Source organism: Nycticebus coucang, chromosome 11 (genome assembly GCF_027406575.1).
Source record: "Nycticebus coucang isolate mNycCou1 chromosome 11, mNycCou1.pri, whole genome shotgun sequence".
Taxonomy (NCBI): domain Eukaryota; kingdom Metazoa; phylum Chordata; class Mammalia; order Primates; family Lorisidae; genus Nycticebus; species Nycticebus coucang.
The window spans coordinates 3,718,611-3,746,540 of record NC_069790.1 but is presented as its reverse complement, the minus strand read 5'-3'; the positions used below and the strand labels follow the sequence as shown (position 1 = coordinate 3,746,540).

The following is a 27,930-nucleotide window of genomic DNA, read 5'->3' as shown; positions in this document are numbered from 1 at the left end:
TCAATTCCAGCTGTCTAAATTAGCAAACAGTGTCATCTATTGATGAAGAAAAGGCCAGCGTTGGGTGCGAGGTATATAATGAAGTTTTGAAATGGCTGTGAAAACCAAAATAAATTCTAGCAGAAATGGGTAAATGAAACAGAATAGCACCGAAGTGACAACATTCAATGAAGAACACCCGCTCAACTGTCCATTCGCGTTCATTTAAAAGCGTAGACCACACAACCCACAGCTTTCAGGTGGACTTGATCCTATATCCTCTGGACAGAGGACAGATGTTTGTTTTGTTCCATAATGGAAATCCATTGTACAATATTTGACAACTTTGTTGAATAGCTAAAAAGAACAGGAAATGAACTTTTCTTTAAAAAAAAAAAATTGTGGCGGGCGCCTGTAGTCCCAGCTACTCGGGAGGCTGAGGCAAGAGAATCGCTTAAGCCCAGGAGTTGGAGATTGCTGTGAGCTGTGTGAGGCCACGGCACTCTACCGAGGGCCATAAAGTGAGACTGTCTCTACAAAAAATAATAAAAAATGAAAAAAAAAAATTGATGGTTAAACAATTTTAAAACTCCCACACATTGAGGAAAAGCACTTTATATATTTTGCATTTTGCCTTTAGATCTTATTAGATCTCTTGGACTTTATCATTGAATATTTTTCTATCTTCCTTTTTCAATGAACAGGCACATTGACTCGTGACCCTTCCTCCTTGCACATATTCTTCATCCTTGAAAGGAAAAATATGCTTTGTCCTTAGAGTGGCTCTTCCTCTTGTGAAAAGTAATTTCAACTCAGTTTATTGCCATGAGTATCTAGACATGTTTATTTCCCAGTTTCTCACCTTGCCAGTTTGTTGAATGTTTATGATATCGTTACCTGATAACAAGATACTCGAACTAAGTATTAAAAATAATTTTACCACAAAAAAAGGAGAAAAGTGATTGTGGACAAACAAAAAGGAAAAGGAATGATGGTTCTAGACATGATTAGTGCTGGCAGCTTTTTCTCTTATTCTTACAGCTTTAAAATCAACAAGTAAAGCACCAACCTAATCATAAGATAATTTTATGACGTAAAGATAAAATGAAAAAAAAAATCATTGTCCAATAGCTGAAAAAAATTTCTTATATTTTATGTACATGCAGGTGTGAGTAAAAGCCTTGGAATAACGTGAATTTCCCAGGAAAAAGTGAGAATGTAGCGTGGAGAGGAGGTTCAATGCACAGAAAACGTAAGTGTAAATCAGCCTCAGAGCTCAAGGTCTGCGCAGAAATTGTTTACAGTAATCCTGCTATAAACTTATCAAAAAAGAAACGGTTTAAATTTATAGTACATTTAAGTTAATGTTGCTATACAGGGTCACTTAACAAAGAGTTACGGCTTCCAGGTACGCTGTTAGTCCGTCCTGTTCACTTACAATTCACTTGCAAGAACTTTAAGACCTCAGGTGTACTTGATCACGAGATACACATCCCGAAGCTGTGAAAGAAAGCTACTTGTGACCTCAAGTTGAGATTTAGGCTACATTTCTAGACATTTTTACTTTTAGAGTTTGGTTGATAATACCAGAGTTAATTATACAGAACTGAAGCAAACAGGATATTGAAGGATTTCCCTGCAAAGGAAACCTGAAGAGCGGTGTGCACTAAACCCAAATAATAAAGCTTCTGTTCTTTTGTCTCATGTAACATATTAAAGCAGACTTTGCCTGTTTCCATTATTCACTGCCTAAAGAAGAAATTTTAAATTTTATTGTTCTCTCTTTTTGTTCAGTAACTAAAGTAGCAATGCATTTTCTTTAATTACGCATTCAGGTCTATCACAACTACCTTGGCCTGTGCTTTTAATCTCCATTCCAGCCCTTCCTGGTCACTGTTTCCTCCATCTCCCTGTCTTTATCATAACCAAGCTCAGCTGCTCCACACCCCATGTCTCCTTCTTAGTTGAGTGAGACACCTAAAAACTATGACATCTAACGAAGGTGGGAAAAACTCATGTTTTTAAAATAACACTATCTACAAGTCTTCTCATTTTTTTCTCAAGGCACATAGTCTAGAATTTGCAAACTTTGTTATTATTATTGAAGTTATTTGGATTCAACGAAAAACTGAAAAAAATTTCCGGAAGCTGTAAGATATGCTTGGATATGTTCTGCTTTCAACATAGTTTTAGACCTAAATTTAAACATGTGGGGATCTCTCTCTCTCTCTCTCAATCCCTCTCTCTCTCTCTGTCACACACACACACACACACACACACGCATGAAATGTTTAGATGTCTACTGTTAGTTAGTTGGCTATGTAGATCTCATATAGTCTATAAAATACAATTCCCATGAGCTGAGTGGTAGGAAGTTGGCTTTGTGGATAGGAAACGGCTGAGGAAAGCAGAAGCAGTGGGTGAGAGGCAGATGGGTTGTTTCAAAGTTACTTGCCATTTGGGGTTAAAACAGAAGCAGCTTCTGTATTGTGCTGAGTCAGGTTGACTGCCACCTCCATTTTGGGGAAACTAGTTCATATGAAAACATTTAATTAAATTTTGATTATGCGGCATTTGGCAAAAGTCCCCCCATTCTGGATTGGACTGGATGGCTGGGACTCAGTGCAGAAGGCTGGTCCAAATCAATGGCTTCCCATAAACTTTGCTTAACATGTAATGCCTTTTCACCTAAGTTTGTTTGAGTTGAATTTGTGTCATTTGCCATGGGAAGAGTCAATGCCCATGTCTTTTATGTAACTTTCATGTCGCATTGTTTTTGATACATCTTATCACCATTTAGATCTAATCTTAATCTTTGATTCATGTGCAATCATTATATAATAATAAACGAGAATAAATATGCTGTTAACTGCATCACGTTATTTTACAGATTGTTCTTTCACTTTTCACGTAGCTTGCTCCTTCGTGTACAATTTTCATGACATATTGCCTGTTTTCATTCCTTCTTTCTATAGAAACACTGGTTGGGAAGGTTCATTCCTCTCTCAAGCTGCTGAAACATTTCAAGTATATTTTAGAAAGACTGCGTGGGTGCTTTACGTCCTCAGTTCATGCCTGTGCATGTCTTTTGTTCCACACAAAGATGATAGCTTGCCCGAGAACAGAGAATTTGCCTCACAATGCAAAGAGCTTTGAAGCAATGGATGTCAGGATTTGTGAAAGTCTCAAGTTAAACATTTTTTTTGAAGAAAACAATTTTTTCAGGGCCCTTGCAATTTTGTTTTCAATTACTTAATAGTCCCCTCAACCACTGAAAGCAATGAAAGAAATCAAATTTATAATCAAAAAGTACCCACCAAGAAAATCCCAAACTCATTTTAACAATGAATTCTACTAACTCTTTAAATAATAGTAGTATTGCATTCGTTCTTCCAGAGAATAGAAGAAAAGTGCTCATCCCTTCACATTTGGGCTTTAGGACCCAACATTAAAAAACACTGATATTAATAACTGATGAGAAATATATCTGATTCTGGCCATCATGGAATACGTGCTACCAGACTAACCCTCTCTCTTCAACAACTAAGATTACGTGAAACAACTCCTCTTAGGTGTTAGATAATGTGATCTCTGAAATGGGAAACAAACAACATAGCAAGGTGGCTGTATGCCTAGAGGCAATTTCCAGACTATAGAAGGAGAAAATGGTAAGCCAGGTGCAGGTGAGGAGGCAGAAATGAGAGTTTTGGGAAAGGGGGCAGCTGGCATTTGTGCAGAAAGAGTTCCAAACATTTGCGTTACCCTGAAGTCTTTGGCTACATACGTACTAAGGCTGTGCTGATGCTTGGAAGAGCACAGCCACCAGGGATTTGTGGCTGAACAGAAGCCCTAAAGGCAGGAAACTGTAGAGAAGGAGAAGAGCTTCCTGTAGCCACAGCAGAGGTGAGGTGCTGGGAACACCTGAGTATTCAACCGAATAGGTCCAAGTGGAGACTGTGTAAACATCTGCTACCAAAGCGTACAGATACATCTCAAATAGGTTAGTGGAATTTAATTGCCTTCTAAGAGAAAAGAGATCCACGGTTTTTAAAGTATATAATAAAAATCTAGATTCTTTAACACATTGTACCAAAAATATAGAACCAATTTATTACATAACTAGGAACCTATCAATAGAAAGGAACTTGGAAATGACAGAGATGTTGAAATTGGCAGGGAATTATTTTTAAACAGATACTGCATTATTATCTAAGGAAATACAGCAATAGTTGGACATAATGAATGATGAGAGTGAGACATTAGCAAAAAATGAAAACTATGAAAACAACATAGAAATTCTGGAACTGAAAATATATTAAAAATTCCTCTAGTTGGCTTACGAGCATATTGAAAACCGCCAATAAAGCGGTGGGATCTCACCTATGATGCATGTTGCAAGGGCACATGGCAAATCTCTTAAGAGTAGAGTATAAATGTCTTAACACAACTATTAAGTAAGCAAGGTGAAGGCTACGTTAACCAGTTTGAGTAAGCATTCCAAATTGTGTATAAAATCAGCACATTGTACCCCATAAATTCATTAATGTACTCAGTTGTGATTTAGTAAAAAGTTGTTAAGAGTAGGGGGAGGCCTGTGGCTCAAAGGAGTAGGGTGCTGGCCCCATATTCCAGAGGTGGTGGGTTCAAATCCAGCCCTGGCCAAAAACTGCAAAAAAAAAAAAAAATTGTTAAGAGTAAAAAAAGGAAAGATTAGCATAAAGATGAAGAAAGAACAATGAAAAAATGCCTAAGATATTCATGATATCAATATCAAAGATAAAGTAGAACCTCCGTAGCTGACCACCTCCCTACATCAACCACCCCCTTAGGTGGACCTAATCTTCACAGACTGGACATGCACCACAAGTGCATATCAGTACAGTAGGCCTGGTTCCTTATGTTGACCACCTGTGTATGTTGAACAGTTAGTTACAGTCCCTGTGTGGTCAACTTACAGAAGTTCTATAGTATATGCAAGTTGAGACCCAGAAAGAGGGGAGAGGGAGAGAGAGAGACTAGGGTAGAAAAATATTAGCATAAACAGTAGTTGAATTTCTTTCCAAATCATATAAAAATATCACATAGATCCAAAAGGCTTTTTAAATCTCATTCTGGATAAAGGCAACCCAAACCATACTTGGACTCACCATAGCAAGACAAAAGATAATTACCCACAGAGAAGCAGCAATTTAAAAAAGAAACCTACTAATTTCTCATCAAAAAACAATATAATTTGGAAAATAATAGAAGAATATCTTTAAAAATAAAGTAGAAAAAGAAAACCATGTACAACCAGAATTTCTTTACATAAGATGTGATAGCCTTTGGAAATGAAAATTCTGTAAAGATAGTTTTAGACACACAAAAATTAAAGTATTGATCCAAGATATCTTCCTTATAGAAAAATTTAAGTTGAATTCTTGAGTTAGAGAAAATGATAACTTTTGAAAATTTAGAACTACATAAAGGAATAAAGTACAGTGAATGTTGTAAACATGTTGAAAGAAGAACAGTCTTACTTTGATATTTCTTAAATACTCTACATGAAAATTAACTGTTTAAAGATAAATTAGTAACTCTGCACTATGGAGTGTGCAGGGTGTCTGAAAAGTCACCCTTAAAGTCACCATACATAAGAAAATGGGAAATTGTAGCTAAGTATACATTTATTTACAAAATATTTGTTATAAATTTTTATAAATATTTACAAAATATTCTACAAGTGTTGGCCATCTCACTGTAAAAAAAGTTTATAATTTTACTTTTTTGTAAATTTTGCTTTCGGAGCATCTTTGATATCACACGTAGCTGTTGTATATACAGTGATAAGAACAAAAAGCCCTGTGGAGGGTGAACAGGCAGACACAACTGGACAGCACTTGCCCTGTATGTGGAGCAGTAAAATATCAATGCATGGTAAACTGTGATAACACACAGGCACTAGAAACTACCAGAATAATTTTTTTTGAAAGGAGTTATATCTAAAATCCCAATAGCTTTCAAGATAGAATGTTATAAAAGCTCAACTCATCCAGGAAAATTCCCCAGATATTAGGATATTGATTAGCATACTAGCATACTTTAGAATAATTTATGGGCTAAATAAAAACATCATAAAATAAATTTTAACATTTTAAGTAAAGAAAAGTGAAATAATATTAAAATTTGTGAACTGTACTTAAAATACACCTTGGACCAAAAAGTATAGCATTAAATTCTGATATTTGAAAAAAGAAAAGGTCTCCAGTGAATTATTTATGCTTATACCTAGAGATACTAGAAAATGTAAATAAAACCAAAAGAAAAAATTAAAAGAAAAATAGTGCAGAAGTTAGTGATACAGAAAGCAAGAAAAAATAGAAATACAATATTAAAAACAGAGCTAGAACTTGGAAAGATCAATAAAATTAATAAGAAAATACACTAATCACGAGGGGAAAGAAAGAGTCAATACAAATAAGCAAGATAAGAAATTAAAAAGAAGTGATCACTTCAGGTCTTACAGACCTCGCACAGATTATGGAAATGAAAGCAGCATGATGTTACAAAATGGTTGCAGCACATCATCTTAGAAGCAAATCACGCAAAGAACACACAGAAACAACGCCTACAAATTAAGAAGGAAAGTCACAAGGTCAAACAGGACAGTCACACAACACGCCCGGGTGGCCATCTCCCAAATTAGAGAACCAAAATGTAATAACTGTAAGAAAATGTGCTAAAATATTTTCTAACCAGAGAAAAGCAAATAAAACAGCAATCTGATGTCTCTGTGCGGTCACCTACATGACTGTAATTTTTCAAGTATTTGTAAAAATGTGGATCAACAGGACCACTCCTACCCTGCTGATATGAAAGTAAATTGGTAACATCACTTTGTAAAAGGCGAAAGATGTATGCGATCTGAAGAGAAACCAGAATATACATCACTTTGTAAAAAGCTTCATGTCATCTACTAAATATGAAAATGATAACCCTGAAATTTCCCCTTCAAAGTGTTTGCTCGAGAGCTGGAAATCATTGTTTATTTAGTAAATGATATTGGAAAGATAAATCAGATAACTTTTGGGGAAAAGAACACCTACCATACAACCAGATGTACTTGACATGAATCAAAACTAAACTTTGTGTATTTAAATAAAGGTTTAAATTTAAAACATTAACTTTATCTTCATATTGGGTGGGGCTGTCTATATACAATGATGATTAACACAATGAGTACAGTGGGTTCAATAGAGCAATGAAGTGTGAGAACTCAGTGGAGAGCCACTTCAGCCGGGGTGCCAGGGCCTTGGAGCCTACAGAGTCAGGGCTCGGAGCGCCAGTGGCCTTGGACAGCCCATTTTGCTGTGGGCCTTCATCAGTATTTGAGGTGAGCAAGACAGGGAGGTGGGAAAGGAGGGCGTGAAGCCAGCAGAGCCTGACACAATTGGATGTTCACTGCACACCCAGGGTGCTTGCTGAATACTGTTAAATGGAGTCTCTCAATGGGTGACCTACACAGAAAGCTGGTGTTCTAGAAGATCAGAGATCTTTGGAGATTCTGCAAGACTAAAAGTGGTGACCAAGTTGTGAAAGGAGAGAGCCATGGAAAGGCTGTCAGTTAGAATTTCCACAGGGCCAGTGCTGACTAATCTAACTAGGGTTATACCATGCCTCCATTTATTCCAGTCTCAATGCAGTAATATTAAGGGAAATAGATAGAGTTCTTTCTCACCAGGAAGGGAAGAGCAAATCCTTGCTAGAGAAAAATAATTTCATCCGAATGATCACTATTTTTTACACATGGTGTCTAGCATTTATTTAAAACTTAGTAAAAGAAAAAAAAATCCATGGAAATACTCCATAGGTTTTCCCAAAATTGATATTAACTATGAAATATTATTTTATTAAAACTATAATTAGAATTAGAATTAATAAAATCATAAAAATAGGCAAAAATATGTGGAAAACGATTAAATGGAGAATTTTATAGGTACTTGGAAATCTATACAATCAAAAGATCAAATGGGAATTGAAGACTGATAGCATATTTGAAATTAAAGAATCATTAGACAATTTTAGCAGAAAATCATATATAAAAGAAGGCAGGTGTTTTAAAGTGAAATGAAAATTCAATAAAAAGTATTCAAAAAAGCCCCCCCCAACCCAAAACAAACAAATGAAAAAGTATTCAAACTGAGGTGTGGTACTCAGAATAAAACATACAGAAAATACAATTCAAGCTATGTAGAATTTATAAGAAATTTCTAACTTAAACTTAATTGGAGACTCATATACAAAAGGAGAAAGAATGGGAAAGAAATAATATTTAAATTAGTATAATAACAGAATTTTACAAAAATATGAAAAGATATCTACCTATGAAATAAGTAATATCTGTGTACCAAATAAGATAATTGCATAGGCAACTACCCTGGGACATATCATAATAAGGTGGATGAAAAAAAAAAAAGACAAAAGGAAAATCATAAAAGCAACCAGAGAAATAAAGACACTTTGTCTTATTTTTTTATTTCAGAGTAAGATCAGGGTACAATCAATTAGGTTACAATGTTTGCATTTGTTAGGTAGAGTCCCTACTGTAGTTGAAGACATGCTACCTTTAATTTCTTGACAAGGAAAAGATCAAGAAAATTAATGTTGAAGGCAATGGAAGGGCATCTTTAGAGTAACAGATGAATTTACATGCCAATGTAAAATCCTACACTCAGAAAAAAGTTTTACAGAAATAATAACAAAATAAAGATAATTTCAGATAAAGAAAAACAGAAATACTCTGTTGTAAGCAGAGGCGAGCTATGACCCCAAGGATACAAACAAAAGGTACAAAATCCATCACCAAGGGGACAGGAGTCCCCTCCCCCATGAGAATGGCTCTGAGTACCCCACAAACAAATGAGTTCAAAGGTCCTCCCACTACACTCCATGGGAGAGATCCTCTAAAAACTGGACCTACCTCCCCTACTAGGGTGCCAGGGCATTCTCCTGCCAGGCATAAAACTATATAAAACTGTATATATTCTCTACCTGCAATTCTGAGCTCCCAGCACTCCCCTCCACTCTCACTCTGAGGTCTGGAGGCCTGTCCCCCAGGAGTCTATATTCTTGGATGATTTCTTGAGGGGTGTGGACAGGGCCTAGACTGCATCTGGTCAGTGCTGATTCTGTGGCACAGGAGTGAGGAGAGGACGGTCGACTGAGAGGGAACCACACTGGAACAGCAGTGTCCCAAGGCACAGAGCAGTAGCCATTTTTGGCAACAATACGGGTCACTCCTGGATATTCCGAAGCCACACCCCCTGTCTCCCTGGGCAACCAGAGGAGGCCAGGCATCTTCTCAGGCGGCAACCTGAAGAACAGATCTGGAACAGAAACGCAGGCCCCATGAATAAAGAGTTTGCCTGAGGTGGTACCAGCCTGGGAGGAACGCGGGGACTAGAAATGCACACAGAGAGCCAGGAAGTTCCCAGGACAGGGCTGACCCAGAGGACCACTTTACTGAGCCTAAGACGCACCCGGTCCTCAGGGAATTGTCAGCTTATAGACAAATGAAGGCAGGAGGCTAGAACTGACAGCTAACTGAATACAAACCTGCAGGAGCAAAGACAGGATCTGAGGTGCAGGCTCTGGGAACTCAAAACAGCTTCTCTTCTGCAGGGAAATTTAGCAGGGACAGAAACAAATTCCCACAAAAATGTTCCATTCTGTTCTGTCAGTAATGTCAATCAGGGATGGAGCTGGAACTGAGTGACCACCCCCTAGCCTCCATCAAGCACCCAAGGTTGTCAGGTCTCACCTCCCCCTGCTGGATAGAGGCAGAGCACAGTGGGCTGGCTGAGCAGAAATAGATTTCCTTGTGATTCAGGCAGGTGCAACACCCTGGAGTATCTGTTCATTAGAGGCAACTGGGTCACAGCCCTGCAGGGCTATTAGTGACTGGGTGTGACAGGGGTGCAAGGTGGGGAAGACTAATCTATTTGCTGGGTGGCTCCTCCTGACTTCACGGAGCATTAGAGCAAGCCATATCTGAGTTGTCACCAGACCCCTGTGATCCAGTTGCCAGAGACCTTTTATACTCTCCCACCTGAGACAGGTGCTGACTGAGACAATTGATCTGGACCTTTTGAACTGAGCCTGTCCCCTGAGGACTATTCAAGTGGTGCCCTGGGTGTGTGGTTGTAGGAAGGTTTGATTTTCCTTTTCCAATTGTTGCCTGTGAGGGGCAGGGTGACTTTAAATGCTGGTATTTCTCCACAGCTGAGACTTCAACCCAGAGTAAGTGTTTCACTAGGGTAGGACAGAGACCAGGTCAAAACAAGACAGAACCACTTAGCCTCAATTGCCCGGGGGGTTCTCCTCATGAAATACTCACCCAGACCAATTTCTTCAAGGGTTTTCCCTGCATTCTCCTCTAGTATTTTTATAGTTTCATGTCTTAAGTTTAAATCTTTAATCCAATGAGAGTCTATCTTAGTTAATGGTGAAAGGTGTGGGTCCAATTTCAGTCTTCTGCAGGTTGCCAGCCAGTTCACCCAGCACCATTTGTTAAATAGGGAATCTTTTCCCCACTGAATGTTTTTAATTGGCTTGTCAAAAATCAAATAGCGGTAAGTAGCTGGATTCATCTCTTGGTTCTCTATTCTGTTCCAGATATCTACTGGAAAAAGCCGAAGTGCCCATCGATCCACGAATGGATTAATAAATTGTGGTATATGTATACCATGGAATACTATGCAGCCTTAAAGAAAGATGGAGACTTTACCTCTTTCATGTTTACATGGATGGAGCTGGAACATATTCTTCTTAGTAAAGTATCCCAAGAATGGAAGAAAAAATACCCAATGTACACAGCCCTACTATGAAACTAATTTGGGACTCTCACATGAAAGCTATAACCCAGCTACAACTTAACAATAGGGGGAAGTGGGAAAGGGGGGGGTGGGTAGAGGGAGGGGAATCGGTGGGATCACACCTGTGGTGCATATTACAGGGGTATTTGCGAAACTTGGTAAATGTAGAATATAAATGTTTTGGCACAGTAACTGAGATAACGCCGGAAAGGCTATGTTAACCACTGGGATAAAAATGTGTCAAATGGTTTATGAAGTGAGTGTATGATGCCCCATAATCATATCATTGTATACACTTATGATTTAATAAAAAAAATTAAAAAAAAAAAAAAAAAAAAAAAAAAGAACCACTTAGCCCCACCACACAAAACAGGTCCCCAGTTTCTCAGGCCATAGCACTGTACGGGTCCTTGACAAAGCTGCGGGGGGAAAATCAAGTAGTGTAAAATAATCATGGGGTGGAATCTGCAGAAAAACTCTGGTAACATGAATAATCAGAATAGATCAACCACCCCCCAAGGAAAGATATGGCAGATGTAACAGAAGATCCCATTCATAAACAGCTGGCCAAGATGCTAGAAATCGAATTCAGAATTTGGATTGCAAAGAAGATTAATAGAATGGAGGAAAATTTGGGATTAGAAATTCGAGGAGCAATTCAAAAGTTGTCTCAAGAATTTAATTAAGTTAAAGACAAAACCACCAAAGATTTTGATGCACTGAAGCAAGAATTTGCAGCCCTCAAAGATTGAAAAATACAGTAGAATCCCTCAGTAACAGAGTGGAGCAAGCAGAAGAAAGGATTTCTGACATTGAAGACAAAGTCTTGAATGCTTCCAAACTCTCAAAGAGGAAGAGAAATGGAGAGCAAAAATGAATCATTCTCTCAGAGAGCTCTGGGATAATTCAAAGAAGGCTAATATCTGCCTCATTGGAATCCCTGAAAGTGGCCTCGCAAGGCACAGAGGCCCTTCTCCATAAAATTATGAAAGAGAAGTTTCCAGACATGCCAAGAGATTCTAAAATTCAGATAGCAGACAGTTTCAGAACCCCAGCATGACTCAATCCAAATAAGATATCCCCTAGGCATATCATAATTAACTTCACTAAAGTTAATATGAAAGAGAAAATTCTGAAAGCAGCCAGATGTAAGAAATCCATTATCTACAAAGGGAAGAATATTAGAATGACTGCAGATCTCTCTGCTGAAACTTTTCAAGCCAGGAGAGGGTGGTCATTGACTTTTAATCTCCTAAAGCAAAAGAATTGTCAACACCGGTACCTGTATCCAACTAAACTGAGTTTCATTTATGATGGAGAAATTAAATACTTCAATGAAATTGGTATGTTGAAGAAATTTGCCATAACCAAACCAGCTCTTCAGAATATTCTCAGACCTATCCTCCATAATGAGCAGCCCTATCCTCTATCACAAAAGCAAACTCACTCAGAGACTTTTGATCAAACTCCAACTTCCACAGTGGCAAAAGGATTAAAAATGTCCACTGGACTTTCGAAAAACTTGATTCCCAAATTTTTACCAGACTTATCAGTATTCCCCATTAATGCAAATGGCTTAAACTGTCCTCTAAAGAGGCACAAGTTGGCTGACTGGATACAAAAACTCAGGCCAGATATTTGTTGCATACAAGAATCACATCATACCTTAAAAGATAAATATAGACTCAGGGTGAAAGGATAGTCATCCATATTTCAGGCAAATGGTAATCAGAAATAAGCAGGTGTTGCAATTCTATTTGCATACATGATAGGCTTTAAACCAACAAAAGTAAGGAAGGATAAGAATGGTCACTTCATATTTGTTAAGGGTAATTCTCAATATAATGGGATTTCAATTATTAATATTTATGCACCCAACCAGAATGCACCTCAATTTATAAGAGAAACTCTAACAGACATGAGCAACTTGATTTCCTCCAGCTCCTTTGAGAGATTAGAGATTTCAACACTCCTTTGGCAGTGTTGAATAGATCCTCCAATAAGAAGCTAAGCAAATAAATTTTAGATTTAAATCTAACCACCAAACATTTGGATTTAGCAGACATCTACAGAACATTTCATCCCAACAAACTGAATACACATACTTCTCATCAGCCCATGGAACATACTCCAAAATCAATCACATCTTACGTCACAAGTCTTACCTCAGTAAATTTAAAGGAATAGAAATTATTCCTTGCATCTTCTCGGACCACCATGGAATAAAAGTTGAACTCAGTAACAACAGGAATCTGCATACTCATACAAAAACATGGAAGTTAAATAACCTTATGCTGAATGATAGCTGGGTCATAGATGAGATTAAGAAGGAAATTGTCAACTTTTTGGAACAAAATGACAATGAAGACACAAATTATCTGAACCTCTGGGATACCATAAAAGCAGTTATATGAGGGAAATTTATAGCACTGCAAGCCTTCCTCAAGAGAACGGAAAGAGAGGAAGTTAACAACTTAATGGGACATATCAAGCAACTGGAAAAGGAAGGACATTCCAACCCCAAACCCAGTAGGAGAAAAGAATTAACCAAAATTAGAGCAGAATTAAATGAAATTGAAAACAAAAGAATTATACAACACATCAATAAATCAAAAAGTTGATTTTTTGAAAAGGTCAATAAAATAGATAAACCTTTGGCTAACCTAATCAGGAAAAAAAAGTAAAATCTCTAATCTCATCAATCAGAAATGACAAAGATGAAATAACAACAGACTCCTCAGAAATTCAAAAAATACTTAATGAATATACAAGAAACTTTATTCTCAGAAATATGAAAACCTTAAGGAAATTGACCAATACTAAGTAGCACGTCACCTTCCAAGACTTAGCCAGAATCAAGTAGAAATGTTGAACAGGCCAATACCAAGTTCTGAAATAGGATCAACCATACAAAATCTCCCTAAAGATTTTTTCTGTTTTTTTCTTTTTTCTTTTTTTTCTTTTCTTTTCTTTTTTCTTTTTTTTCTTTTCTAAAAAGAAAACCCCGGGACCAGATGGCTTCACGTCAGAATTCTACCAAACCTTTAAAGAGGAATCAGTACCTATAGTATTCAACCTGTTCAAAGATGTAGAAAAAGAAGGAACACTACCAAACACATTCTATGAAGCAAACATCACCCTGATCCCCAAACCAGGAAAAGACCCAACAAGAAAAGAAAATTATAGACCAATATCACTAATGAATGTAGATGCAAAAATATTCAACAAGAGCCTAACAAACAGAAACCAGCAACGCATCAAAAAAATTATACATCATGACCAAGTCGGTTTTATCCCAGGGTCTCAAGGCTTGTTCAATATACGTAAATCTATAAGTATAATTCAGCACATAAGCAAATTAAAAATCAAAGACCATACGATTCTCTCAATTGATGCAGAAAAAGCTTTTGATAATATCCAGCATCCCTTCATGATCAGACCACTTAGAAAATTGGTATAGAAGGGACATTCCTTAAACTGATAGAGGCCATCTACAGGAAACCCACAGCCAATATTGTTTTGAATGGAGTTAAATTGAAATCATTTCCACTCAGATCAGTAACCAGACAAGGCTGCCCATTGTCTCCACTGCTCTTTAACATTGTAATGGAAGTTTTAGCCACCACAATTAGGGAAGAAAAGGCAATCAAGGGTATCCGTATCGGGTCAGAAGAGATCAAACTTTCACTCTTCACAGATGATATGATTGTATCCTGGAAAACACCAGGGATTCTACTACAAAACTCTTAGAAGTGATCAAGGAATACAGCAGCATCTCAGGTTAAAAATCAACATTCATAAATCGGTAGACTATATATACCAACAATAGTCAGCTGAAAAAACAGTTAAGGACTCTATTCCATTTCCAGTAGTGCCAAAGAAGATGAAATATTTGGGAGTTTATCTAACAATGGACGTGAAAGATCTCTATAAAGAGAACTATGAAACTCTAAGAAAAGAAATATCTGAAAATGTTAACAAATGGTAAAACATACCATGCTCATGGCTGGGAAGTATTAACATTGTTAAAATGTCCATGCAACCCAAAGCAATATACAATTTTAATGCAATCCCTATTAAAGCTCCACTGTCATACGTTAAAGATCTTGAAAAATTAATACTTTGTTTTATATGGCATCAGAAAAAATCTTGAATAGCCAAAACATTACTCAGAAATAAAAACAAGGTGGAGGAATTATGCTACCAGACCTCAGACTATACTCTAAATCAACAGTGATCAAAACAGCATGATACTGGCACAAAAACAGAGAGGTAGATGTCTGGAACAGAATAGAGAAGAAAGAGATGAATCCAGCTACTTACTGTTATTTTATCTTTGACAAGCCAATTAAAAACATTCATTGGGGAAAAGATTCCCTATTTAACAAATGGTGCTGCGTGAACTGGTTGGCAACCTGTAGAAGACTGAAACTGGACCCAAACCTTTCATCATTAACTAAGATGAACTCTCACTGGGTTAAAGATTTAAACTTAAGACACGAAAGTATAAAAATACTAGAAGAGAGTGCAGGGACAACCCTTGAAGAAATTGGTCTGGGCGAGTATTTTATGAGGAGGACCCCCCTGGGCAATTGAAGCAGCTTCAAAAATACACTACTGGGACCTGATCAAACTAAAAAGCTTCTGCACAGCCAAGAACACAGTAAGTAAAGCAAGCAAACAGCCCTCAGAATGGGAGAAGATATTTGCAGGTTATGTCTCTGACAAAGGTTTAATAAAAAGAATCCACAGATAACTCAAACATTTAAGCAAGAAAAGAACAAGTGATCCCATTGCAGGCTAGGCAAAGGACTTGAAGAGAAACTGCTCTGAAGAAAACAGGTGCATGGCCTACAGACATATGAAAAAATGCTCATCATCTGTAATCATCAGGGAAATGCAAATCAAAACTACTTTGAGATATCAACTCCAGTAAGTTTAGCCCATATCACAAAATCCCAAGACCAGAGATGTTGGCGTCGAAGAAAAGGGAACACTTCTACACTGCTGGTGGGAATGCAAATTAATATATTCCCTTTGGAAAGATGTTTGGAGAACACTTAGAGATCTAAAAATAGATCTGCCATTCAATCCTATAATTCCTCTACTAGGTATATACCCAGAAGACCAAAAATCACATTATAATGAAGATATTTGTACCAGAATGTTTATCGCGGCCAAATTCATAATTGCTAAGTCATGGAAAAAAGCCCAAGTGCCCATTGATCCACGAATGGATTAATAAATAGTGGTATATGTACACCATGGAATATTATTCAGCCTTAAAGGAAGATGGAGACTTTAACTCTTTCATGTTTACATGGATGGAGCTGGAACATATTCTTCTTAGTAAAGTATCTCAAGAATGGAAGAAAAAGTATCCAATGTACTCAGCCCTACTAGGAAACTAATTATGGCTTTCATATGAAAGCTATAACCCAGTTATAACCTAAGCATATGGGGGAGAGGGAGGGGGGAGGATGGATGGAGGGAGGGTGATTGGTGGGATTACACCTATGGTGCACCTTACAAGGGTACATGTGAGACTTAGTAAATGTAGAATATAAATGTTTTAACACAATAAGAAAATGCCAGGAAGGCTATGTTAACCAGTGTGATGAAAATGTGTCAAACGGTCTATAAAACCAGTGTATGGTGCCTCATGATCGCATTAATGTACACAGCTATGATTTAATAATAATAAAAAAATGGATGATTAAAATATGTCAAACGGTCTATGAAACTAGTGTATGGTGCCCCATGATCACATTAATGTACACAGCTATGATTTAATAAAAAAAAAATGGATGTAGAAACTCTGGAACACTCACTCACTCACTGTGGGAGAGGTGTCATTCTGGGTATCTACTCTGGGAAACTGTTCCAATTACCTATTACAGTTAAACATGAGCATACTCTGACTCATGGATTCCATTCTTGGGCCTGGGAAACTGTTCCAATTACCTACTAAAGCTAAACATGAGCATACTCTGACTCAGGGATTCCATTCTTAGGCTTACATAACCCACAGTAGTCCAGCTTCTGTTTCTCGATGGAACAACCATGCTCCAGGAACACTGTTTCCATTGTCAAAAGCTGCAGACAACAAAAGGTAACCATATCTTTGAATATTATTTTCACAAATCCAGCTGCAAACATACTGTATAATTTCATTATTATGCTTCGTAGAAGCAAGGAAACCTGCCCTCGCTGTTAAATGTGAGGGTCATGGTTACCATTTGGGGGAGGGTTGACGGAAGAGGAACCAGTACCACTAACGGTGTTCAATCACAACGCTTTTCTTGACATCAGTGCTGCTTGTACAGGTCTGCGTGTTCACATGTGCTGGGGCATCAAGCTACACTCTTAGGAAGGGTGCAGTTATGTACGCATGCTCTCTTTCATTTACATTTCTATTAAATTTGTAAATGAAATTCCCAACTGATATTTGAATATTGTTGTGAAATAATAGAATAAAATTAGACCCACATGAAACAATAATAAAATAAAATGTAGTAATTATTAGAACTTAATCTCAGGAAATAACTCTTAAAAGCACCGACTAAAGGGAAAAACAACAAAACATTAATTCTTTTGATATGTAAAAATATAGAATTACCCAAATCTCAAACAACTATGGGAAAATTACATCTTGTAAGGCAGAGAAAGAGTTAATTTCTTCACTATATTAAGAAGTTATTAGAATTCATTACATCAGAGCCTTGTAGGACAAAATGGATAAAAGCTATAAAATTTGCAATTGTTAGAAGAAATAAGGCAATAATCTTTTGGGAAGATGTTTGGAGAACACTTAGAGATCTAAAAATAGATCTGCCATTCAATCCTATAATTCCTCTACTAGGTATATACCCAGAAGATCAAAAGTCACATTATAATAACCATATTTGTACCAGAATGTTTATTGCAGCCAAATTCATAATTGCTAAGTCATGGAAAAAGCCCAAGTGCCCATTGATCCATGAATGGATGAATAAATTGTGGTATATGTACACCATGGAATATTATGCAGCCTTAAAGAAAGATGGAGACTTTACCTCTTTCATGTTTACATGGATGGAGCTGGAACATAATCTTAGTAAAGTATCTCAAGAATGGAAGAAAAAGTATCCAATGTACTCAGCCCTACTATGAAACTAATTTATGGCTTTCATAGGAAAGCTATAACCCAGTTATAATCTAAGAATATGGGGAAGCGGGAAAGGGAGGGGAGGGAGGGGGAGAATAGGTGGAGGGAGGGTGATTGGTGGGATTACACCTATGGTGCATCTTACAAGGGTACATGTGAAACTTAGTAAATGTAGACTGTAAATGTCTTAACACAATAACTAAGAAAACGCCAGGAAGGCTATGTTAACCAGTGTGATGAAAATATATCAAATGGTCTATAAAACCAGTGTATGGTGCCCCATGATTGCATTAATGTACACAGCTATGATTTAATAATAAAATAAAATAAAATAAATTCAATAATGTTTTTTTTCTTTTGTTGTTCATGCTTTTGGTGTGATAGCTAAGCATGCATTACCAAATTCAAAGTCATGAAGGTCATCTTATGGTTTTTGATAAAATATTTATGGTTTCTAGCTATTATATTTAGTTATTGATTCATTTTGAGTTACATTTTGTATTATGCATAAGGTGTGAGTTGGGGACCAATGCCGTTCTTTTGCATGTGATAACCAGTTGTCCCAGTTGTATTTATTGAAGAGATTATTCCTCCCCTGTTGAATGATCTTGGCATTCTCATACAAAATTAATTGGCCATAGATGAATGAATTAATTTCTTATTTCCCAATAATATTTCATTGGTCTATATGTCTATCTTATACCAGTACCACACTGTCTTGATCACCATTGCTTTATAAAAAGTTTTAAAATTGAGAAGTGTGAATTCTCCAACTTAGTTCTTCTTTTTCAAGATTGTTGAGGGTACTTAGGGCCTCTTGCATGCCATGTGAATTTGGGGATCAGCTTTCACAAATCTGCAAAAAGGCCAATGAAAAAATAAATGTGTTTTTTGAGACAGAGTCTCAAGCTGTGGCCCTGGGTAGAGTGCTGTGGAGTCACAGCTCACAGCAACCTCAAACTCTTGGGCTTAAGTGATTCTCTTTGCCTCAGCCTCCCAAGTAGCTGGGACTACAGGCGCCTACCACAACGTCCAGCTATTTTTTTTGTTGTTGTTGTTGCAGTTGTCATTGTTGTTTCAGCAGGTCTGGGCTGCATTCAAACCTGCCAGCATTGGTGTATGTGGCCAGTGCCCTACCCACTGAGCTATGGGCACCACCAGTGAAATTTTTTTTAAGTCTTGCATTGAAACTATGGATTTCTTTGGGCAGTATTACAGTCTTAATGATACTAAGTTTTCCAAACCACGAACACAGGTTGTCTTTCCATTCATTTAAGGCTTCTTTAATTTTTTTCAGCAAGGCTTTGTAGCTTTCAGTATGCAAGTCTTTCACTTCTTTAGCTACATTTATACTTAGATATTTATGCTTTCGGATGCCATTGAAAATTCAACTGTTTTTTAAATTTTCTTTACGGATTGTTCCTTACTGCTTGTTGTATAGAAATACAACTGATTTTTGCATGTTGACCTCGTACCCTGCAACTTTGCTGGATTTAATATAGTAGAGCTAGTATATATATATATTTTTTTTGTAGAGACAGAGTCTCACTTTATCAATCTAGGTAGAGTGCCATAGCATCCCACATCTCACAGCAACCTCCAGCTCCTGGGCTTGGGTGATTCTCTTGCCTCAGCCTTCCGAGTAGCTGGGACCACAGGCGCCCGCCACAATGCCCGGCTATTTTTTTGTTGCAGTTTGGCCAGGCCTGGGTTTGAACCTGCCACCCTCGGTGTATGGGACTGGTGCCCTACCCACTGAGCCACAGGCGCCACCCATCTAGTAGTTATTTTTGTGGGCTCTTTGGGACTTTCTAGATGGCACGATCCCCAGATCATGTGATCTGTTTATAGAGATAGCTTTAATTCCTCTTTTCCAATTTAGAGGACATTTATTTATTTTTTTTCTTATCTAAATGCTCTGGCTAGAACTTACAGCATAATATCAAATAACAGGTGTGAAAGCTGGCATTTCATTGCCAACTGTTTTGTAACGATCTTAGGCAGAAAGCCTTCAGACCTTCACCACTGAATATAATGTTAGATGTCAGTTTTTCTTGAATGCCTTTTATCATGTTAAGGAAGTCCCTTCTACTTCTACTTTTCTGAGGGTTTTTATCATGTAGAAGTGTTGTATTTTGTGAAATGTTTTGTTCTGTGTCAAACCACATTGGGATGACCATGTGTGGTTATTTTCCCTGTGATTCTATTACTGTGGTGTTTTTTATTGATACTTACATGCTTACATTGAATAAGTCCACTTCAAGCTGGTGTATAATCCTTTGGATGTGCTAATGGATTTGGTTTGCTAGTATAATGCTAAGGTTTTCTGTATCTATATTTGTAAGTTTTCCTGTGGTATCTTTGTCTAGCTTTTGTATCAGGCTAATACTGGCCACACGGAAAAAGTTAAAAAGATTTTCTTCCTCTTCCACTTCTTGGAAGAATTTGAGAAAGATTGGTAGGATTCATCAATGGAAAGTTTTCAACTATTATTTCTCCAAGTATTGTATCTTTTTCTCTCTCTTTCTCTTTAAAGGTTATGTCTAGTAAGTCTTAGATTTCTGCTTCCTCAGGGACAGTTTCTGTTCATTTCTTCTATAAATGGGTCATGCCTTCTTTTTCCTTTACACGTGTCATCATTTTCCGTTGGAAATTAGATATTTTGAAGATCATAATGTGGCAACTCTGGAAATCCTATTCTTCCCTCTCCTTAGAGTTTCTTCCTTGCTGTTGTAGATGTTTATTTAGTAATTTTTTTATATTGGGAACAAATAAACTTCATAAACTATTTTATAAAAAAATAAGAAATAAGGCGATAGAAATGCAAAAAACATATGATCTCAGCTATAGGAATGGTGAAATATTTTATACAGCAAACTGCCAAAATTTAAATCTAATTTTCATTGTTTTATATATGTCCTTCTATCTGTATTACATATGTCTGTGTGTGCATGTATGTAAATGCATGTACATATGTGTGTGCACCTGTATATAGAGGTGCTTATGTATAAACGTGTGTACGTGTGTGCATTAGTACATGTGAATGTATGCACACATGTACATATGAACATTTAGAATGATAATCACTAGGGAGATATCTCAGAGCACTTGTGGGTATGTAAATATTTGTAATTTCTTTAAAGATGGTTATGTTAATCAGTTACATGTAAGCATTCCACATTGTATATTAAATCAGCACATTGTACCTTATAAGTGCCTTAATGGACGCAGTTATGATTTCATAAAAAATTTTAAAAAAGCAAAAATAGTGATATTTAGCAACTAGATTTGCTAAATTATATATTTATTGAGCCAAAAGTCCCAATATGGGATGAATTCCAGGGACAAAGCAAAGAAAGAATACAACAAGGTGTTTTTTTCAATATGAAATTGGAGGAAATCATTAACTTTTCAAGAATATAGCAGTGGTGAAATAATAAAATTTTCATATTTTGGGATATATGACAGCTATTAAAATAAATGCATGAAAATAACAAAAAGGGCTTTAAATGAGAGGAAATGAGAAGTACATGTATAAAATTATAGTAATCTATTTCCAATATTAAAAGTATAGCAATAAATTTGGGTACATATAATTATGATTGTATATAAATATTAGCAATCTTGTGTTATAGCAATATGGATTTTAACATGCTTTAATTTTTACATAAATATAACTTAGTTTTATAGTCAGAAAATAAACAAAATAATAAAAATAGTACCTAGTACACTATTTATAAGGCAAGTAAGACATTCATGTGTTAATATACCTGATGTAACCTATCTTAATGTTTCTTATATTATAAAATTCTTTCATTTGGTAAGAGATGTGTTAAGACTATAGTTTGACATTAAATAAGTGATAATAATTTACAAGTTCTAGAATATAAAAAAATTTTAATGTATAATAAAGTATGCACTCTACATATAATTAGAAATATCTTTGGGATATAAAATTTAACCTTAAATAAAAATAGTAAATTCTGACAAGATAGAATAACACAAGCATTCTCACATTGATAGTAACATTTCAGAAAATTTGGCAATGTGTATTAAGATCCTTAAAGGTATTCTTGAATATTGACCTGGAAGTCTCACTTTTAGAATTTCATCCTAAAAATTAAAATGCTAATAAAATTCAAACTGTAAAGATCGTTCTCACCATAATACTTTTAATAGAAAATTTAATTTCTGCCTAAATGTATCCCAAATTGATTATTACATAAGTGCACTCCTCAAAAAACTGAAATAATTCATTTTAGTATGATTTTTCTACATACTATACTATGATATACTAACATTTTATAAATCATACAAAATAAATGAAGACTTTTAAGAAAAATATCAGTTATGTGAACACCATACACACACACTCATACACACAAACACACACATAGGAATAAAATTAAAAAATTGTTAATTCTCATTGTGAAATACAAGTAAACATATTTTTCCCTATGGTTTGCACAATGTCCTATTAAAAATTTCCAGTAAATTGAAAATGTAATATTCTGATACAGAAACACATTGTCAAGTTTTAAAAAATACCCTGTAAAGGTTTTTCTTTAAAATTCATATTTGTTCAGTATATCTGGAAAACACTAGGGACTCTACTACAAAACTCTTAGAAGTGATCAAGGAATACAGCAGCGTCTCAGGTTACAAAATCAACATTCATAAATCGGTAGCCTTTATATATACCAACAATAGTCAAGTTGAAAAAACAGTTAAGGACTCCATCCCATTCACAGTAGCGCCAAAGAAGATGAAATATTTGGGAATTTATCTAACAAAGGACGTGAAAGATCTCTATAAAGAGAACTATGAAACTCTGAGAAAAGAAATAGCTGAAAATGTTAACAAATGGAAAAGCATACCATGCTCATGGCTGGGAAGAATCAACATTGTTAAAATGTCCATACTACCAAAGCAATATATAATTTCAACGCAATCCCTATTAAAGCTCCACTGTCATGCTTTAAAGATCTTGAAAAAACAATACTTCATTTTATATGGAATCAGAAAAAAACTCAAATAGCCAAGACATTACTCAGAAATAAAAACAAAGCAGGAGGAATCACACTACCAGACCTCAGACTTTACTACAAATCGATAGTGATCAAAACAGCATGGTATTGGCACAAAAACAGAGAAGTAGATGTCTGGAATAGAATAGAGAACTAAGAGATGAATCCAGCTACTTACCGTTATTTAATCTTTGACAAGCCAATTAAAAACATTCAGTGGGGAAAAGATTCTCTATTTAACAAATGGTGCTGGATGAACTGGCTGGCAACCTGCAGAAGACTGAAACTGGACCCACATCTTTCACCATTAACTAAGATAGACTCTCACTGGATAAAAGATTTAAACTTAAGACATGAAAGTATAAAAATACTAGAGGAGAGTGCAGGGAAAACCCTTGAAGAAATCGGTCTGGGTGAGTATTTTATGAGGAAGACTCCCCAGGCAATTGAAGCAGCTTCAAAAATACACTAATGGGACTTGATCAAACTAAAAAGCTTCTGCACAGCCAAGAACACATTAAGTAAAGCAAGTAAACAGCCCACAGAATGGGAGAAGATATTTGCAGGTTATGTCTCTGGCAAAGGTTTAATAACCAGAATCCACAGAGAACTCAAACGCATTAGCAAGAATAGCACAAGGGATCCCATCGCAGGCTGGGCAAGGGATTTGAAGATAAACTTCTCTGAAGAAGACAGGCGCACGGCCTTCAGACATATGAAAAAATGCTCACCATCTTTAATCATCAGAGAAATGCAAATCAAAACTACTTTGAGATATCATCTAACTCCAGTGAGACTAGCCTATATCACAAAATCTCAAGACCAGAGATGTTGGCATGGATTTGGAGAAAAGGGAACACTTTTACACTGCTGGTGGGAATGCAAATTAATGCATTCCTTTTGGAAAGAGATATGGAGAACACTTAGAGATCTAAAAATAGATCTGCCATTCAATCCTGTAATTCCTCTGCTGGGCATATACCCAGAGAACCAAAAATCACATCATAACAAAGATATTTGTACCAGAATATTTATTGCAGCCCTATTCATAATTGCTAAGTCATGGAAAAAGCCCAAGTGCCCATCAATCCATGAATGGATTAACAAATTGTGGTATATGTACACCATGGAATATTATGCATCCTTAAAGAAAGATGGAGACTTTACCTCTTTCATGTTTACATGGATGGAGCTGGAACATATTCTTCTTAGTAAAGTATCTCAAGAATGGAAGAAAAAGTACCCAATGTACTCAGCCCTACTATGAAACTAATTTAGGGCTTTCACATGAAAGCTATAACCCAGTTACAACCTAAGAATAGGGGGAGGGGGAAAGGGAGGGGAGGGAGGGGGCAGGTGAGTAGAGGGAGGGGGATTGGTGGGATTACACCTCTGGTGCATCTTACAAGGTTATATGCAAAACTTAGTAAATGTGGAATGTAAATGTCTTAGCACAATAATTAAGAAAATGCCAGGAAGGCTATGTTAACCATTGTGATAAAAATGTGTCAAACGGTTTATGAAGCTAGTGTATGGTGCCCCATGATCATATCAATGTACACAGCTATGATTTAATAAAAAAAAAAAATAAATAAAATAAAATTCATATTTGTTCACTTCAAATGGGTTAGTAATTCCTATAAAATTAGAAATATAAAATGTTTGGCAGTTTTTCTCAATGTTCAAGTGAAATGAGATCATTGAAAGTAAACATTACTCTTATAAGGAATAACTGTGCCTTAGTAGACACGTCCTGTAAAGATATATAGAGAAAGTATACGTTTATAGAGCAATACCCTAATAATTACTACACCATGACTTGCTTAATTAAAATGTAATGTTACTTGGCTACCATGCCTGCTGTCCTGTGGACCTCTAACAGTTGTGCTGTTGATCCTGGGCGGTGAATGTGAAAGCACCCCTACTTTTAGACTAGAGATTCCCTTGACTCTAGATGCATTTTTGATGTTGTGTAACTAGAAGAATGACAACATTTGTAACTTTAATAATTTTTATGAAACAGATAAAAAATCCAACAATGGACTTAAAATCATATTAAATGTGGAATATGAGCATCTTCAAAGAGTTCATATTTAAAAATATTTTATGAACTGTTTTGGTAACTGACTCATGGACTTTGTTTAATTTTGCCCTTATAAGACACAGCAAGGAAGGAGAGATCAAACAAAATTGAATTCACCATGGAAGATAATTATAATTTCAAGACATTTATTATCCATGCACATGCTTATAAAATACACACTGTGATGATAATATATATAAGGGATAGATTGTGGGTTTTGGAAAGGAATCTAAAATGTATTGTGAATATGCTCTTAAAATTGAAATTCTTGATTATCTTTCTAAAAATAAAACACTCACTGACACTTTGGCAACATTTCCAAATAGAAGAAAAAAAAGTCAGTTATCTGGCTCAGCTGATTTTATTCATTGCATAGATACCCTCTGCCTTTCCTTAGCAGCACTGCACCTTCAAAAGGAAAAAATAAAAAATAATTTTCATCTAGAACAGACAAGGCTGTTAATCTCCTCATCTCTATCTATTCACATATCCAGTGACTGGAAGAGCCACCATCTCTCAAAATCAACTGCAAAAGTGATTTTTATATTTCCTGGATATAAAAGACTTCGCCTATTGCACGGCATGGCAGACAGAAAGAAGCTACATTTTATTCTGCTCTTTTATGTTGGATTATTAAGATATAATTTGCGTGTATTTATCCTTTATAGTATGATCCTTCGTGTTCCATGAATTCGGCCTTTCTGGTGCATAATCTTGTGAATGTTGGCAAATTCATATAGAGATACAAACACCACCACAACAAAACTATACATGTTAGAACCCAAAATGTCCCCTTGTTCTTATTGCAAGCAGTTCCCTCTCTCCACCCAGTCACTTGCTGGTTTTCTGACCCTAGCATATTGTCTCTGCCAAACTGAAATAGAGCTGGAATCTTTCAGGGGGTAGCTTTTTGAGTCTGGATTCTTTGCACGCATCAGGATGCCTTGAGATCTACCCTTGTTGCTGCAACGTTATCACTACAGATATTTTTATTGCTGAATAGCGTACCATTGTCCAGATATGCCAGTTACTTTATTCATTCATCTGTGGATGGGAATTTTCCCACTGTTTGAAGATTATGAATAACATTACTGTCAATGTTTGTGTGCTGACTTTTGTATAGTTAATAAGAATTATTTCAAATTATGTTGTTTAATTTTGAAATATTTGAGTATTTTTCAAATGTCTTTTCTGTTAGTAATTTATATTTTAATTTCATTGTGGTCACAAAAAATGTGATATATCAATACCAAAGTTTAAGTTTTTTTTTTTTTTTTTTCTGAGGCTGGGTTTGAACCCACCACCTCTGGCTTACGGGGTGGGCACCCTACCCCTTTGAGCCACAGGCGCTGCCCCCAAAGTTTAAGTTTTTAAAAGTTTTTTATTTTTAAGCTGAGATTTATCTTGGTGCATGCCCATGAAAAGAATAGGTATCCCACTGGTGTTGAGCCGAGTGTTGGTTGACATAGTGATTCAGGTTGTATTCTGTTTTCTTGCCAATTTGTCCTGCAGATGACTGAGAAAACAGTGTTGAAATCTTCAGGTTTTATTTTGGACTGGTCTAAATATTTTTTCTGTTTTGTAACTTTTTGCTTCATGTATTTTGATGTTCTGTTGTTATGTGACATGTATTTAGTATTGTGGCCTCCTTGATAAATTCTTACCTTTCACATTGTGGAGCATGTCTGTCCTTTCTTCGTTTTTTTTCTTTTATCCCTAGTGCATTTCCTGTTCTGAAGTCCAGCTGCCTCAGCATTCTTTTGGTTAGGTTAGCATAATGTACCTTTTCAATGGCGTTTTCTTAAGACTTTTGACATTTTAAAGAAGGTTTCTTGTAACTGTATATAGTTTGATATTGTATTTTTACTTGATATAAAAATAATCTGTCGTTTCTTGAGTGTTTGCATAATTTATGTCTAAGGTGATTATTAATATGGTTGCATATAAATCTACATCTTTTAGCTCTTTGTTTAATTTTTATCTATTCCGTTTTTTCTCTTTTTCTGTCTGCTTTTGAATTAATTGAATATTTTGTGATTCAATTTATTCATTTATTTATTTTAATTGTTTGGGATTCATTGAGGGTACAGAGAATTAGGTTACACCAATTGCATTTGTTAGATAAAGTCCCTCTTATAATTGTGTTCCACCCCAAGAGGTGTGCCAGATACCTGACCACCACCCCCAACCCTGCTCCATTCTTCTCTCTCCCCACTTGCTCATTCCCCTACCTTCCCCTTGTATTAGCTCATCTTCTGCCTTCATATTAGGATAGAGTACATTGGATTCTTGCTTCTCTATTCTTGTGATGCTTTACTAAGAAGCGTGTGTTCCACCTCCATCCAGGTTAGTACAAAAGATGTAAAGTCTTCATCTTTTTAATGGCTGAATAATATTCCATGCTATACATATACCACAGTTTATTAGTCCTGGATTGGTGGGCATTTAGGCTGTTTCCATATTTTGTTGATTATAAATTGAGCTATGATAAACAGTCTAGTGCAAATGTTCTTGTGATAAAAGAATTTTTTTCCTTCTGGATAGATGCCTAGTAATGAGATTGCAGGATCAAATGGGAGGTCTAGATTGAGTTCGTTGAGGATTCTCCATACTTTCTTCCAAAAAGGTTGTATTAGTTTGCAGTTCCACCAGCAAGGTAAAAGTGTTCCCTTCTATCCACATCCACGCCAGCATCTGTAGCTTTGAGACTTTGTGATGTGGACCATTCTCACTTAGGTGATATCTCAGGGTAGTTTTGATTTGCACTTCTCTCATAATCAGGGATGATGAGCATTTTTTTTTCATGTTTTTTAGCCATTCATCTGTCTTTTTAGAGAAGGT

General features: G+C 36.2%; 1 pseudogene; it reads left to right on the top strand.

The window, feature by feature from the left end:
- Window positions 1–7,219: 7,219 nt before the first annotated feature.
- Window positions 7,220–27,930, top strand: part of LOC128560260 (centromere protein U-like) — a 34,083-nt pseudogene continuing 13,372 nt past the window's right edge.